Genomic DNA, 17780 nt, shown 5'->3' on the forward strand with positions numbered 1-17780 from the left:
TAAATGTCTACAAGAAAGTTACAAAGGAAAAAATGCAATTAAGTTCGGCAACGCTTCAAAGTAGCTAGAAGTTCCACAAAAACTATATCTCCGATTAAAATCGCCCGTCGTAAGACTTGAAAGAATTACTAATTAAGTGTAAATTCTATTTCCTTTTGGATTCCAAAACTGCTAATGGAAAACTCCCCCATTTTAATCTACTCATAAATCCTAAACCTGCCGTTGTTTGACTGACGTTCCACCAAATAAAACCAACTCAAAAGGAATCGCCTGACCCAGAAAATAAAGTAAATGTCAACGTCTTGCAACAATGTCGAAAACCCAAAATAAAACTCAGATAATTTACTTTAAAATTAAGTTGGTTGTTTAGTGTTATGTTATTTTCATGACAAGTTATTCAGAAGTAAACTAGAAAATCCAATAGTAGTTGCAATTACTTTCTGTTGAAAGTTAATTCTCCAAAATATGCTTGAAGTTTCATTTAACAGTAAATTCAGGATAATGTTATCATATCCTTATGGTGATGGTGAGTCGCATTAGACGTAGTCATACTATAACTTTTTAATAGCAGTTAAGGCGAACCGGTGGCCTTAATCGATAGAGGATTGATGGAAATTTGCTTAAAAGAAAACTGAGATACCAAGACTTTAAAAATACACATAAAATGCGGATAGAAAGTGACACAAAGATAAAATAAACATTCAAAAAAAAGGAACATACTACAAGATTACTTTATCGAGTTTACCAAGACGCCTCAAACTAATTTAATTTAGTTGTAACTTTTATAGTAATTTTAGTTTTAGAAATGTTCATTTTGCCTGTATTCTAAGTCAAAATGCATCAGAGCTAATTTTCTCCCTTTCCTCCGAACTCATATTCTGTAACATAAATCTGCATTATGCATAAATTTTGCAGGAAAATCCAGCATCTCGCCGACCTGCAAAAGCAAGTAAATCCTTCTTACGTCGTGATATGGCGAAGATTCTATCGATATTATCTTGTTAATTAAAACAATCGTTAACGATCCTCAATTTGTTCTTGATGGATGACATAGCTCTGCTTTAGATCATGCGAGGAGAATTCTATTCATTGTTGGAATGTTAATGTGTGGCCGCGTGTACAGAACATTTGTAGTGTGACAAAGACATTCATGTCGCTTTAACAATGCCCCGTTTTATGTCTACCGAGATACACACACTTGGACTATCCCTTCGAACATGAAGATGAATCGTTTGTCACGCGACACGCTTTGTATCCCAATAATAATTAGATGCAAGTAACGAAAGTTTTAATACTCAACTTCCAATGTGTCGCATGATCAAAGACCGTTCTGGGAAAGTTTTTCCATCTGAGGTGGTTTCGACTAAAGGAGTTGTGTGTGTTTTTTGACTAAATCGTTGCATCACATGCTAGCCTACAAATTAATTATTTTTCCGGGTGGTGTGCTTGCACAGATGGCTCCGGGCAAAAGAACACACAAGTGAAAACTCAAAAATTAAAAAACAATATTTGAACATTCTATTAAATGCAATCAAATAATAATCAATCTTTTGCGGGCAGAGAATTTTTCAAGCATTGGCATTTAGCTGCAGTGAATCGATAAAATTCATGTTTCGTGGGAGGTGAGCGAACACGTACTGATTAACTTAAGTACACGTTATTTTAGCGACTAATGAGTTACGGCCAATTTCATTAACGTCAATGACAAAATGGGGGCTTTTAATGGCATAATAAATACACGCTTGGAGGTTCAAAAGCTGAGACCCGACAGAATATCCTCGTAAAAATACTCATCTATTATTGAATTGATTTGGGTGTAGAAACTTAGAATCGACATAATTAATTGTTAATAAGGGAAAGTGACTTAACTGAATGAAAAGGTCGGTTGTATTGTCACCCTGATTATTGTGCTACGAAAGTAAATAATTAAATATTTATCTGAAGAGAAGCAATATTAGTAATTAGTTTAAATAAAAGAGGTTGATGCAATTAGAAAAATTGTGATTATTTTAATTTCACGTTTGGTTCGGGTTTACAAATTTTTAATTAAAATCACCTAAAAAGAAAATAATGTTCATAAAATCAATGTTTAGAAAATTTCCACTGAAACGCTCGATCTATACAGCAACTAAAATATAATTTTCAGTTTCATTTAAATCTTCAACAGCAGCCTGTCGGAAACATTTAACGATTCTATTAATGTTTAGTTGTTTGTTATCTCTAAAACCCAATTTTTACGGTTTTAATTTTGCCCCAATTTGACATAGATTTCAGTTTGTCATAAATTCTGAAATTTATTTTATGTGTGAGAGGTTGAATAGTAAAATGCTCTCAAAATAATAATTCACACTCAACAGGTATTCAATTAATCACGGGCAACAGAACAGACAGCGATCTCGATTTTCAATAATTACTGAGTTTTTGAGAAGTGTAGCGATGATAAATTTTGGGTGTCACAGTTTTTACGTTGACAAATGTTAAATTGTTCATCCGTAAAATCTCTCATTTAAGATTTAACAGTTCGTATAAAAGGCCTGCGACCTTTTTCGATTATTAAACGAATTCCTGTAAATATGAATTTATTATATTGACGGGCCTCGTTACACATTAATTAAACGAACATTGAAACATTTTCCATTTTATTCCCTCATAAATTTAATTATCCAACATGTGCTTTTTAAAATATATCCCGAAACCTCGTTAAAATTGAGACTTTTAACGAGTATCATAATTTGTATTTAACTTTTAACTGTCGGGAGAGTTGAGGCACCTCTTTCTCTGGATTATCCAGATGAATAGGGCTTTTAATTCATTAAGGTGCGTCCTTTCTATCGAAAGTAAGTAGCGTTCGAGGACAATGCGTGTTGACAACTGTGGGTAAACAGGCCTAGCTTCTGCTTTCAAGCCGAATTCTCGGCGAAGAGCAAATATTTGACGGTGCAAACACCGTCGAGATGATGTCTAATACTCCCGTCTAGTGTAAGAGGGTTAAAACGCTTCCTAGTCGTTGTCATAGCGAATCAATAACGATTACCTCCAAAGAACTTCTTTAATAGGCCTAGTGTCGCATAAATTTTCTTCAATAACAATAAAATTTTATTGAGCTTGTACGTGAAGTCGTCAAATAAATTATGTTCGCGGGGAACTTCGAGCTTAAGGGTTGCTGTTTGTACATAAATTTAACAATAAAGCCTCTGTTACCATTAACAATTGAACAGAACATAGAGAGCTTTAGAGACAAGAATCTGGAAATTAATTTGTTTTAAAGTTGAAGTTGATGTATTCAAATCTGACCTAGTTTGAGAAATTTTAGAACTTGTTTGCTTACACTAGGGGTAAATTAATTTATTAAAGGCCAATTCTTTGCCTCCTTACTGTAATTTTCGTTTTATATTCACTCACATTCGGGGGTGTCAACTTGCTCTGAACTTTGTAGTTTCAATCATTTATCATTTTAGGATGGCTGTGTTTACAAGTGAATATTTCTGTCGACGTTTAATCAACGTTGAATTTTAATAAACTTTATCATTACTCATGTGCTCGCTGCAGCAGCTCTGCAACAACAGAAAAATATAGAACAATTAATTTTAATTATTTTTAAAAAGCAATAACATTCCTCATTTGCTCGTTTTTTTCAGTGAATAAAATTTTACATCTATACACATTGACTTGGATTGTGAAGTGCGTTTTACTTCATTTTTATGCCATTGTTCTACAAAAACAAGTGCCTACCACTCCGGACAAAAATGAGAAATCAAATTTTTTACACTTTTTGAAAATCTAATTTAAGTCTAGCAATTTTTTAATGTCACAATGGTACAGGAATATACATAATAAGGTTTTTTTAAATTTGATTTTCAAGTTTTTTTAAGTAAATGAAACAGAATAATAAATGTCGCTGCTTGGCTTAAAAACTGTCGAGTTAATTAAACTTAGCTCACCCGCCATTTGGGGAACATGAACCTGATTAAGTTATTTATATTGAAGTTCCAAGTTTTAAGAGCTTTCTTTACGAGCGTGTTAAACAAGCTTCCAATATTTAGAAACAGAAAGTCATTAAAGATTTGTTTGTGCGTCAACACTGGTTACGTTGGCACCTCTCTATCGGCTTGACGTGGGTGTATAAAAGCCCCATAAAAAATTAACCATCGTCAAGAAAACGTTAATTTACTACTCGCTAATTACTGCTGTTTATACAAAGTAATTACTGCAGTGCAAAGTACATACTTACATGCTAACGTTTATATTAATTTAGAGCTTCTGGCGGATTCTGTCTGGCATGTTGCAACCCTCAACTGCAAAAGAAAAGGCAAAGTAAATAAAGCTTCAATGCGTTTTTAACATTGATAAAGAAGCTCGACATATACACGAGTCGAGCCGCCAAAGAAAAAGAAAGCGGGGCTTTAGAGTTGACAAGCAGATATTTTAAATAATTAATGCGCTTTTTAGAAGGCTTCCATAGCAACTTAACGATAGAAAGGAATTAGTGAAAAACGTAAAATACTTCGGACTGTTTTATTCACGTCATTCTGGTGCGAATTGTAAGAATATCACGGCTGTCTTTATTATGCAAATGCTTTTGTTTTCGAGAATGTCAAATTAAGGCAGACAATTCAACTGAGCTAGTTGCCATCATACCATAAAACCAAAAGCGCTTTTTTCCCATCTAAAGGATAATTATTATCCTGAAGTTGGAACTCTTGCAAAAAAAAATGGAAAAGAACGCGTTGTTGTCTTAAGGCATGAAAGAAATACTGCACTAATGGAGCTTATTATGCAAGCTTTGCTAAAAACAATTACTTTAATACAATCAGTTTTAAGGTATGGTAAATTGTAACAGCCATTAAAAGTTGCGGTAGCTTTACAAGCTTATAATGAATTCTTTCGAAGAGCATCATTTGAGATTTTGAAAAAGTTTCTCAGTACTCCACTATAACACATATTATACATTATACTCGTACATTGAATTTGGAAGTATCTATTTTTATTTCTGTTACGACTAAATGAAGCAAATGTTTTTCTATACACAACATGTAAACAAAATATAAAAAAATACGAGGATACCACTTCTTTTATATTTACAAGATTAAAGCATGTAAGAGAAAATAAAACATATTATTCTCTAGCATCGTAAAACTTTTACCTGTTGAAAGGATTTAAATTCCCTACTGAAAAATTAGTTCGTCTGCTTTCAGAATTTTAATATTTAATTTCACTTGGGTACTTTTTAAAGACACCTAAACTGTGAATTGAACAATCATAAAGTTAGTTTCTTCAGATTATTTAATAAAATATAACGTAAAGTTAAAAATACATCAATTCACTCTGTAATCATTCAAAGCTACATTTAAAGGTGCCAATGTACAAAGCTGGAACTACATATAAAACTTTTTACAAAATAAAAACTTTCAAATTTGTTTCGGGTTTGAAACGTGGTGAAAAACGTGAAATTATTCAATAAAATCAATCTTTTGAATTTTCATAAATACTTTAATAAAAAATGACACTAAATAGAAAGTTTTAGCAAAACGTTTTGAGTGATACGAAATAAACGAGAGCGTCAAACGTTAATTTTGTCGTAGTACGGTTTCATATTAGATTTTTAGCAAAAGCTCAAATATCACAGATTACGAAATGTTGCTGTGTTTAGGGACCTAAATGATAAAGAAATTGAAGAAGCAATTATAAACAACATTTTAAATCCTCGAAGAGCTCCTCTTAGGAGACTTTAATGACAATGAAATCGAAAACTGAATTCTTCAAAATATTCTGAGCGTTAGGGTCAGGTCAAAAACTTATTCAAGACTGAATAAAGTACTTTACCAACAGAAGAATTTACTGCTTATTTTAGGTATTATTAAATATTTTAATTACATAATTATGTAGCATTCGATATTTTTTTAAGACTTATTAGACTATAAGATATTGATCGGCTTTGAAATGTATTAGCAGTGGCGGCTCGCGATAATATCTACAGAGTGTTTCACACAACTTTACGAGGCTTGCGCATAATGTACGCACCCAAATATACAAAAGTCACAAAACACTAGATATGAAAAATACACATTTAATTATTTAATTTTTGGAAACCCATGACAGTAGTTGTCAAACTAATCACTGTTTCATTAATAAACTGCAGTTTTCCAGAAACAATTATCATATGTTCTATCAAGAGACGGCTCAAATATGATTCTAGTTTATCTATCTATCTGAACTAACTAAAAACTTTGTAATTTTTGAAAGGGTGAACAAACTAGAGAAGATTATCCAATTTTTCAAAATTTGTAATCGAGTTCGTATCGGAATATGTATTATTGATTGCATTTTACAGGCGCAGGCCTCGTAAAATTATGTAAAACACCCTCTATACTAGGTCGGCAGAAAAAATTATGATTCACTATTGTTGGCCAATATGTATTATTTATTTATAAATTAGTAGATAGTTTTTGATAAAGTTCTTTGTAGCTTATTACTGTTACTAATTTTATAAATAATATTGTTTGGCAAGAACCAAAGAGAAGGTCTAGATGCGTGATCCCCGGTTAATCAACTTTCCACCCTACACTAACATCAAAGAAACTAAAAAAAAATTTCTTCAACTTTTCCGTTAGTAACATATCGTAAGATTATCAACAATAACTGTGCAAAATTAGACATGTCTGTAGTTTCGTCCACTTGCCTCGAAAAACATTCTGTTTCAATTTTACTTAGAATGAAGTGAGCTAAACAAGTAAACATTGTATTAAATCGTTTTGAATAGTTTTTGATAGACCATTGAAAACTAATGGTTCATTTAAAAAAACTTGTAATTTTGAATCATATTTACTTAGTAATTTTTTTCCAGTCTACTACCTGGTCAGATTATGTAAGGTATGATCACGGAGAACTACATACTTTAGGTATCCGTAAGTGTGTAGAAAAAATAATTAGAAAAATGTAGATCACACCTGTAGCATTAGGCGTCCGTATCTTTTAAGAATCAGGGCACATAAAAGGCATTTTTTACACATCTTTTTTTACAACACTATTGATGGCATCTGCAGCCAAAATATTCTGCCATAATATGTACTTTTTCAGTCCGGCCCTGCATTGGATTGTGTCACACGGGATGGCAACGTTTTGGTGGCAATATGTGTCGTATTTTATGTTATAATTATCTGTGTTGTAGTGCGTTGTGTGGTGCTCTAAATTTGCAGTAAATCACAAATTGAATTAAAATTTATTCCGAACGCTCCGGCCCCGTAATATCGACCAGGGCCAGGCATTAGCAACCGAATTAACCAGATTATGATCTATTTGTCGTCGCGGTGGTGTCCGTATAACTTTATGACACTAATGCATAGACCGGAATTTCAGTGAAAAGGAGTCCTGGAATTGAAATGCACAAATCAAGGACCGAAGTCAGAAATCCTCCAAATAGCAGGATTATAATATTTCAAGAACGTGTACGGCATAATAATAAGGTATCTTTTTTTAAAATAGATGGCACTGCAAAGTGATGATTTATCGATGCAGACGATGCGTTTTATCGTCACTATCTGTTGGTAATTTAAAGGTTTTTCAAGATTGGCTTTTGCTCAACTTGAAATGGATTACGTCAAATATTGACAGTGAACAAGGCTTCCGGAAAGCGATATTTTCACCAAAACAAAACAAGCGAAAAATAAAAATATTTGTAGGAAAAAGTGATTCCGTGCCACGGCTCATCGAGGGGGTACCCGGCCGCGAGCTTATCCGAAAACAATCAAATTTCGTATTGTGTGCCGTGAATTTTTTTCATGCCAACTTGAATATTTGAAGGCACGGACACAAACACGACACTTGAACAAACATTTTAAGAGCAAACAGAGGCTTCTGTTTCGGTTATTCTCCTACATTCAACTGCGTCAGCGAAGGGTTGAACGCAAACATCCCAATTAAAAATTTTATGCTGCTTAAATGTATAAATATAACCGCTGCAAATTGTGGAGGTAATTAATGTTTCACGGCTGCAGTTCCGGATTTATTTCCTGCAATACTCGTTATCAAGCTCTTCTTTTAAAATATAAACGTCTTTACGAGCGAATTTTCACGTTTTATCTTTAACAGCCACTCCGAGATTACTTATTAGTTATAATAAAGCAGCTCGACAATTCGCGGAAATCGCATTCTTCAACCCATAAATCTGTAAAAACTGATAGCCCTTCAAAACGTACATTTCTTAAGAGAAAATTCAAATATGTAGTTGACTAAGATATTTCTCTTGGCTAGTTATAAGACAATATTAATGTTTTAGTATAGTTACATTTGCAATTTAGATCACTAGCTGAGACGTTGCATATTCTCAGTTTCATAAAATTTAAATTTCCGGTTTTACTCTGAAATTTTAGACGCTATATTATTTCAACTGTCTCCACTAATCCGCGACAAAGCTGTTGTCTGAATATTATTAAAAAGAACCACTTCAAGTAAAGTAAATCTTCATCAAGTCAACCAAAGTTTAAATGTTATTACATCGTTTTTGCCAAAATAACTAATTCCGTAATAAGATGTTATTCTTCAGTAAACTAAAATTTATCACGTAGATGAATCACGAGACGCACTAAGCTCGTATTTGCGTATCACGTTCGAATCATCGCTCGCCCATTCCATACCTCAATAAAGTCGTGTTAGCTCCTAAATCCGGCCCTGTTTCTCGTCTAAATTCCTCGAGCTCTTCCTTCCCTTCGCAATGAAAAATGTCGTGTCGAGATGAGTTTTTGGCTGCCGCCTTCGATTACACCCAAGACCATGAAGGCGCGAAAATAGCAAACGTCGTATTAGGTGGAGCGTGAACGTGTTTCCCGCAGAATTGCGACAAAATCGAGAATGCACTATTTTGCAGGATTTACAGCAGCGGCAATCCACGTTTGTTGCTCGTAATGCAAGGAAACGACGTCACGATCGTGCAATATAGGACTTTTTCATGAAACAATGGCAGCGGTGTTTCGAGAGTGAGTGATTCATTCGAGACATCGAATCGTGTTTCATGTCCGGAGTCAATGCGATTTTAGAGAAAAGACTGAAAATTCCGGTAAATCGGACGTGTCGAAGACGGTATCGATCCGTAATTGTGTATATTTATATGGACGAAGACGGGGAAGGGACTCATTGAGAGATACAGTACCACTTTGTAAACAGAAAGGATAAGGAAGACGGTTTAACTGACAGCGAGGGTGGGTGCACTTATTCTAATGCGGTTGCACAAACAAAAATAGATGACATTTATAGGTCTTGATCAAAGTTTCTTGGTTTAAAAAAAATTGTAAGTTTAGTATTTTAAAATAAGTATCAGTGGAAACACAATAGTTTCTTTGCACGTGTGATGTAATAATGAATAACTTGATATGGGTACATTACTACACAAACAAAACGACGAAGAATAACAATATTCCAGTGTGGAAATATTTACTTCAAAAATAGATCACCTTCCTCTTTCATTACACAAATATCAAGATACTAAATAATTCCATTCGTAAAACTGCTATTTAGACAATATTATTAAAGCAAATAATCGCAAGCAAACATTTTGTGTGTTAGTACTCGCATCGTCCAAGTAATAATTTCAGTTGCGTGTCTCATTCCATTTTTAATGTTATATTGGTTTTGTCTTGTCACGGAATAACGCTAAACACGTTAAAAAATGGCATATGTAATTCAGCCAGGTAGTTTCGTTCTAGACGAAAATTAAATATTCCTTTCTGATTTTTATCAATGTGACTTCTATACCAAAAAATCTGGCTTTTCACTCCTCTATCGGAAAGGTTGACCTAAATTATTGTTGATCCTTATGTCGGAGAGCAACCTATTCAAGTAAAAATGTTTAACTTTCCAATCTCAATTGTCGATTGGTCCCTGATATGAATGCAAGGAAGGACTGTGGTCCTTTAGCACTTAGGGGTTGACAATTGAGTCATTGTAGTGCATCCCCCAAGGTCTAGACTTTATCGTATGTCAGCCCACCTACAATATGACTAATCTTGGGATTTGAGCAGGTGTGATGTTACTGATACTGTAAATTTTGACTTGGAATTTCCTGCTACAGTGCTGATATATTATTAAAAAAGCAAAAGGGCTGCGTGAGTGTTTCCTATCATTTACGTTCCTTTAAATCTCCGGAGGATTACACCCAGAAGACCCAAAAACTTTCGAATAAATTTTGATCCAGATTATTGCGATTTATCAAATTGTTTTATATTTTGCTAAAATGAGATTAAAATTAATTTTAATTAAGACAAGATTGCAAAACTTCTTCCTTCGCGAAACTTCAACTTGTTTTTAAACAAAAATAAGTTTTGTGTCAAATCGACCATTTAACGACTGCATACAATATTGAAACTTCCCAAGTTTCACCTCTGGAATAAGAAAGGGAATTATTTATCAACTGATCTGGCAATTCCACTAAGAGCAAACTTTGGTTATTTTCACGTACACAAGAAGGACAAAAATTCCAACCCGGCAGAATCAAATTTTACATTAAAACCCCAAGAAACGCACCCTGTTTGAAAGTTTCTGTGAGAACCGACTCCAAATTATCTGGAGACAAACACGAATCTGACTCTCACTAAAACACACGTTTAAAAATCTGGTGTGAACATCACACGAATTTCCTTATCCTTCACCTTATTTGGAAAACATCCTAACAATAATTTAGTGTTGGAAATCCGAGTAGCAAACCTAACTTGCGTTAGTGCCACCTGCCGGATTACACGCAAAATAGATCATAGCTGTCGCGGGTTCGAGTCTGGGGTGAAGTTTTTTTTTTACTTTGGTACCCATTATTATTATTGTTTTATCATATTTACTGTTTAATAAGACATATGTTATAATTCTAAATAATTTGTATTTGAATTTATTGTATCTTCAACTATATAATTTTGCGGCCGCTTTACGGCCGACTTTTGGTCTTTGCGGCCGACCGGTGCGACCGATTTTTACCAATTGTTTCGTGCTACGTCCCCTTGTTACAAGTAACTTACATATCAAATTTCAAGTTTTTAGCTTTTATCGTTTTCGAGATATGCTGTTTACAGACAGACACACACACGACCCAATGGACCAAACCAACTTTTTTGGTATCTTGAAGCTATAATTCGTCCAGAAATGTAAAAATATAAGTATATAATTTCAGCCGATTACTATACTTTCCTTATAGCATAAGGAAAGTAAAAATTCATTATAGTAACTTCGACCTTAGTCTCTTAAGTGGCACTTAAAATGATGAAGGAATTACCACGTCAAGAGTAGTCCAATGTGAAGATGAAAATTCTTTTGGCCTAACGCCAAACACAAGGACACCCCTGTCTGAATAACAAGCCGCAACTTTGCGGCCTCGTCTATTACCCTGACTGCGATAGAACCGTCACAAAATTTCTGGTCAAATAACACCAGCAATGGGACTTTTAATTAAGTTGGGAAAATCCAGTGTTTGGGCAAAATTTTTGACACCACTCGAAATATTTATTACTTAGGGAACACATAAATACATTTGTTGATTCCCCGACGACAAGCCGTTTAATCGATAAAACCCCTACACAAAGATAAAATTGTTTGTTTTGACTGGAGTCGCTGATTTCAACAATAAGTTAAAGGCGGGAACTCTAATACAATTCCTGTAAGAGTGTCCTCCTTATGAAACACTGTTTGTTTTTTTAATCAGCTAGGTTCAATGAAACATGAATCATGTGAAAACAATAGGTAAAATGTGTTAAAATGTAACGAATAGAAATTCTTATTGACTGTTTTAAAATTTTAACGAAATGAAATTTGATGTGATAAATTTTAATATTTGAGGCAAAAAAAAAGAAAATAAATTCATGAGCTAAACAGACTTATGTTATTTTTTCCCTACAAAAACTGTACAGGATGAGAAATATTTTATAAATATGCTTTTAAAAAACACAAAAAAGCCATTAGTTGTAAAAATTTTCGTCATTGTATTTGTGACGTTACTATTTGATGGATTGAAATTATTCAAATATACCACAATTAAATGTACTTACAGAAAAATAAGCTATGAAAATTTTTGGATGTTTTCCCGCTTGTTATTGGCTTTATCTACTTCCTCATTTGAAAATACGTACCGGATTTGAACTGATTAACATATTATTAAAATATTTTTCGCGTACTTAACGGAATTGTCATTTTTTAACGTACCTGTCGCAAAAAGTAGCACAATCCGGTCCTGTTCGTGAAGAAATGTTAAAATACCGCAACTTGACAAAAAACATAATTTCTAACATAAATGTATGAAATCGAATTTTATTCTGATTTATTTACTTTATTGACTTATTATTACTTTGTTCAAATATTTTGGCCTAAGCAAATGCGAAATCTGTCTAACTTGGTTTAGTTTCGTGACATTTTGACTGGTAGGAAAAATAAATTGAATCTATTTTTATTATTTATATTAAAAATGTTATCTTATTATAAGTCGTTAGTAAACTAAATAATGTATAATCTAGCCGTTAGCGCTCTCCATATACATATTGACAAATCTCTTGCTGATATTTATATCTATCATATCTACCCCTTATATGCATGGAAATAACTTATCTTAAAACCTGCCCTGATAAATTTATTTAATTATAATAACTTTTGCTTCAATTTTGTGTGTTATAAACATATTATATGTACTTGACACTATCATTTTCAGCTAATCATAAACTTAAACACAACACATATCATCATCACTTACTCCTCTCGGCTCTGCCTAATGATAGTTTGATGGTTTGCAGAGACAATATCCCATTTTCGGTTCCATTTTACAGAAAAGCAATCACTCACAGCACGATAAAATAACTAACGTCGCGCCACCATAACACACACTTCAGATAACACAAATTAATTTATGTTGGCATAGATATGCATAAAATAAGTAGTGGGATAGAAGAAATTCCAGTGGCGTACTGAATAACATTGCTTCAGGAAGTCGTGTTTTGTTTTGACTTGATGCAAAATCAACTTCGCGTTTGATGAATAATGTATTAATAGGAGAAAACGGGTAATCTGGCGCCATTAATCTAAAGTATTGTGCAACGTGTGCATTCTGGAATAAACAACGACAGGAATTTCATTCATTTATCAAAGTTCATCTAGTCAATGTCGGCAAGCCAATGACTCTTTGTTTGGTTCAAAGACGCTGAGCAGTCGTGCAATTTGATTGTTGCTTCAAAAATTATTTATTAACTCGGGGAAGCGATTTCAAAAGAACAATTTCGAGGGTAAAGTTCAAAGTGCAACAACGCAGGTATTAGATTCAGATACGTTCCAACAATTTCACCGGAAGCAATATCAGTTTTACATTAGACGGATATTTATTTATATTTTAATTAAATGAATGGATTTTTCCATATTGTCGTGTTGGTATTTTTATTATTATTACAGCGACGGGTGTTCCTATGTATACATTCTGAACCTGCTTCTCCTCTAAATGGAGTCGAATTGTTTTCCTTATCCTAACACATTTCCTATAGACTATGCATAAATAGACATCCTTTGTTTGAGTATAGCACCCTAATTCCAAAAATGATTAACATTATTATCTAAATAACGTGTGAACAGATAAGTATAATCAAAGATATCCAGAGTGACTCATACTAAAATAATAAACTGATTTTTCAACTCATATAAGTTATCATTGCTACAGCCTAAAAAAAGAACACAGACAATTTCATAAATAAAGGCCCGCATAGTGTATGTAGCTCAGACGAGTCAAATAAAATTTTAGCAGAGAAAAAATCACATTTAAACAAATGTAATACATATTACTATTTATTACACTATAAAACAAAATACAGGATGAATAAAAAGTATGGAACCGAATATTTTTTGCTTAAACTATTGAAAAAAATATTTGATGAATGATAAAGTATTAAAAAAAAATCATTCTCAAAACACGATCACATATTTTATCGCACTTTTCTATTAATTATTATTTCCTGATATCACCTTGTGCGTATTGTATAACAATTTTGAAAGAAATTTAAATTAAATATTTTGTTTTTTTTTTACTTATAATATTTTGAGTGCATTAATTGTTTCCGAAATTTTTTTCGAGGGGATTGTCAAAAACGTCATTGTCCGAGTGGAACACGAGGGCTAATTACACGTTTTTGCCAATCAAGAGAAAAAAATTCCGGATTCAATCAATGTACGAGGGGTATTCGTGTGAAAATTGCATGACATCACGCGTTCAAGTAATAAGTCTTAGTTTTTGTTTAAAATAAAATTTTACTAAATATTTGAGGTTAGTTTTAGTGTAAAAAAAATTCCGAAATTTTGTTGTTGTTATGGTAATCATATTAAATACTAATTTCAGGTTCGTTCTTCCATTGGGTCATGCAATTTTCATTAAAAATAAGTAAAAATTGATCATTATTATAGTTGCTGAAAAATTACCCTTCCAAGTATATTTTTCTTTAAAAAAATATACCACTGATAACTTTTCCTTTGAAGGCACCACTATACACAGTGTTTTCAATGTCTGTTTATGTTCTTTGTCCAATTACAGCAGGTTTTTTGAAAACTGTAGCGGAAAGGACTTTCAGTCACAATTCTTATTTTCCAAATTTTGCAGTCATATGCATCTGAGTTTTTTAAAACTCACTAACTAAAAGTTTAGTTTTTAAATCATTTTTCTAGAGGTGACTTATTTTATAGGATTGTGTAAAAATTTAATTAAGTAACTTCAAAGATAAAATGATTATAAAGGATCAGCTTCTTCTGTAGAATAAATTGAGTGGGATTTTTGAATAACAATGACCCAACGTTGTTTACGTTGAAAAAGCGAGCTAATGTAATTTTAATATTCTCATAGTTCCATATATGGATAAGTGGACAAAAATACAGTGATGTTATTATTAGAAAAGCCTTGACACGAGATTATAATGAGGATGAATCTTTGAAAAACAAAAAATGTGAAAACAGCTTACCTTTCTATTCCAAAAACCGATAAACATAAAAAACTTGATTTTCTACAAACACTTCAAAAATAAGAAAACAAATCAAGTCAATAATCCCGCAAGAAGGTACCACCTTCGGTTCTCTCTTATTTTGCAAATCATCTCATGTAAATTCGTTGAAAAGCTAAAATGCCTTCGTTTGTCGATTGCGAATCGTCTTGAGTGTTCGTTGGCCGATTTTCCCAGGACAAAATCCGTAATGGGAATCGTAGTTGTACCATTAGTGCCATTATCTGGCTAATACCGGGCCACGCGAACGCGGTGCAATTACTGTTGGTTTGTTGACACACAGCGGATCAGTAGTAGTAGAGGAACCAGGGGTCGACTCGACGCGTGCGTCCGTCTGTGTAACACATTAATCTACGTTTACAATTCACACGGGAGAAGGCCCTGTATACCAACAACTATAAGCACGACAGACGTAGAAACTCGACTTTATCTACCAAACAAATGGATGGTTTCACGCGACGAATTTATGGTGGGAACACAACGCGAACATTTAGGCCTTCCCCCCTCCGGATGAGATTTATCGCCTTTTGGGCTCCTCTGCCGTGAAATATTGGTAACTTTGGCCTTACACCAATAAACAAAAAAGAGTGAGAAGTGCCGAAGCAAAAGCTCGATCGGTTTTGCAATGAACAAATTAGATTTCATCGAGCCCCAGAAACGGGTTGAAAATGGATATTTCTGGATAAATTTGGGGGTACCAGGCGATACAATATCGAAAACTTACAAATTCCAATATTGCAAAAATTGCATAAAAATTTAACAAAAACATGTAGTCTTGTTTGGCTGGCCTCAACGTTTAAAGTTCTGTAAAATTTTGCCATCGCTAGTTTCATTCAAACAAGCAAGAAAACAAAAAAGGCAAGTTCCAAACTGAAAACCAATCCAGAAGTTGGAACGCGTTTCCACTAAACAAATAAAATTTTCCCAAGTATGCAAACAAGATGGAATTATGTACACAATTGAGGAATTCGTCTTGATCAAACACCACACAGGCACGTCTTTGATTCATATCGGAGATATAGAGGAAAAGATGAGGTTACCAATAATTTTTTATGCAGTCTTGAAACACGACGCAAACTCTTCATCTTTCGTTTCACTCTCGTCCCCTTTATTATTTATCTTGAGAGAACATTAAATTTGCAATACACTAACTTGAAGTAATATATTATCAAATATGCATCCAAACAAACATAACTTGATTGAAGGTAAACCTGGTTCCAGTTCAATTGATTTATCAATTCGCTTCGAATTTAATTTATGTCCCTTCTATTAAGAAAATGGATTGAGGCAATTAAGCCGATGTGTTATAGGTTGTTACTATAATCTATTTTGTTAACATTCAATACAGGACGTTGGAGAGAATCATATTAGAGAATCTTAATAATACATCAGCCTGAACCCGATTTAGGCCGTATGTACAGCACACCATAAAACACACCCACTGCTTTTCCTATGCTTTCCTCAAGAGAAATTGAAGAGTAATTTTGTGTGGGTTGGATAGTGGAATAAAAAGGGGCCAAAAATAACACTAAATATGATTTAAAATCCCAGCGGTACTCCACTGTCCGGATTTTTTAATAACACTTGCGACACTTATTACTTTTTAATTAGGAGAAATGAAATATTAACTGTTGAAACTGAGATAGGAGTGGACTGTTTAACCATTATCACACATTGTTTTGACGTGAGGAACTGTGCTATGGTTGATATAAGGTCATCAAGCTGCATTCAATAAGATAAATTTATTTGTTTATGCCAATTCACCTCTGCAAAACACTTTATCCAAAATGAATTATAAATTTCTCAAGTCTCATGATATTTTATCAATACAATTTTGTCTAAACGAGGTTAAAATAATGATACTGAAAATGTTTCAAAACTCGAATTAACGTCAATTCGACCAAAATACGTTAATCTTAGGTGCATTCCACTGGAATTTGGGTTAAAAATGTCTTCTTTGGTAAAACGCTTTTAGAGAGTCGTTCAAGCAAATGTGAAAACTTTGAGATTCTTTGCGTCGCTAGAAACGAATTCATAAACATAAAAGTAACGAGATCTAAAGATGCTTCTTATCACGACCTTTTAAATTGATTAGGAAAAATAGTTGAAATAAGACAAGACAAAAACTTTTCTCTGTAAAAGTAAGTTTATTAGTATTAGATGTTAGAAAGTTAAAATGAAGTGTTGTTATCAAAGTGGCAAACGAATAATTATCTATAACATTATAAACTATATATATATATGGAAGTAAAACGTTAGGTAAATTATTTTGGAGTAAAGGTAAAACCTGCTATCGAAAAGCAGTGTTTTCGATGGAAACCATATATCTTAATCTAAAAATATGATTCGTAACGGGGGGTACAAGCCTGGCACGTTCTGTATACATGATTTTAACTTCTTTATTTTTAAACCCATTTCCATGAAATTAATCCAAGACGGGTGCAGTGTATTAGGTTTAAACCGCATAAAATGCACCAAATGGGACCACACAAGTTTTTTCCTCACTTGATTGTAAGCTTAGTCTATCGAAAATTTATCATCGTTCATGACACGCGATTTTCTGACATTTCCACTCCATTCGTTGGCATTCTGACTTGCACATGTGTTGCCATTAATACGACCCCTCAAAGAAATGCCTTTTCGTAACAGCCTCACCACCGAAATTAACACTTCACTCGAAACTTATGTTTATCTGATGAATGGATTTAAATTGAATAGCGAGGGAAATATTACGCCAGCACATACGACCCGTTTCTTTTCACTGGAAATATAATGAGGCCGATGCAGGCT

At 33.4% G+C, this 17780-nt stretch overlaps 1 protein-coding gene across 4 annotated transcripts in view; it reads right to left on the reverse strand.

Moving 5' to 3' along the window:
• Nucleotides 1–17780, reverse strand: part of LOC123005446 (leucine-rich repeat-containing protein 24-like) — a 147750-nt gene that overhangs the window by 14152 nt on the left and 115818 nt on the right. The window contains exons 1-2 of one of the 4 annotated variants that reach the window (XM_044399204.1): nt 14952–15263; nt 4232–4295 (exon numbers count right to left, since the gene is read on the reverse strand). The exons of 1 other annotated variant lie outside the window; for it this stretch is intronic. The gene's annotated coding sequence lies outside the window, so the exon portion shown is untranslated. Of the gene's footprint in view, nt 1–4231; nt 4296–12715; nt 12951–14951; nt 15264–17780 lie in introns of those variants that run through there. 2 more of the 4 variants (XM_044399203.1, XM_044399202.1) reach the window with 2 other exon arrangements.

This window comes from Tribolium madens, unplaced genomic scaffold (genome assembly GCF_015345945.1).
Source record: "Tribolium madens isolate multiple individuals breed KSU strain unplaced genomic scaffold, Tmad_KSU_1.1 Scaffold_20;HRSCAF=117;Tcas5.2_LG4, whole genome shotgun sequence".
Classification (NCBI taxonomy): Eukaryota; Metazoa; Arthropoda; class Insecta; order Coleoptera; family Tenebrionidae; genus Tribolium; species Tribolium madens.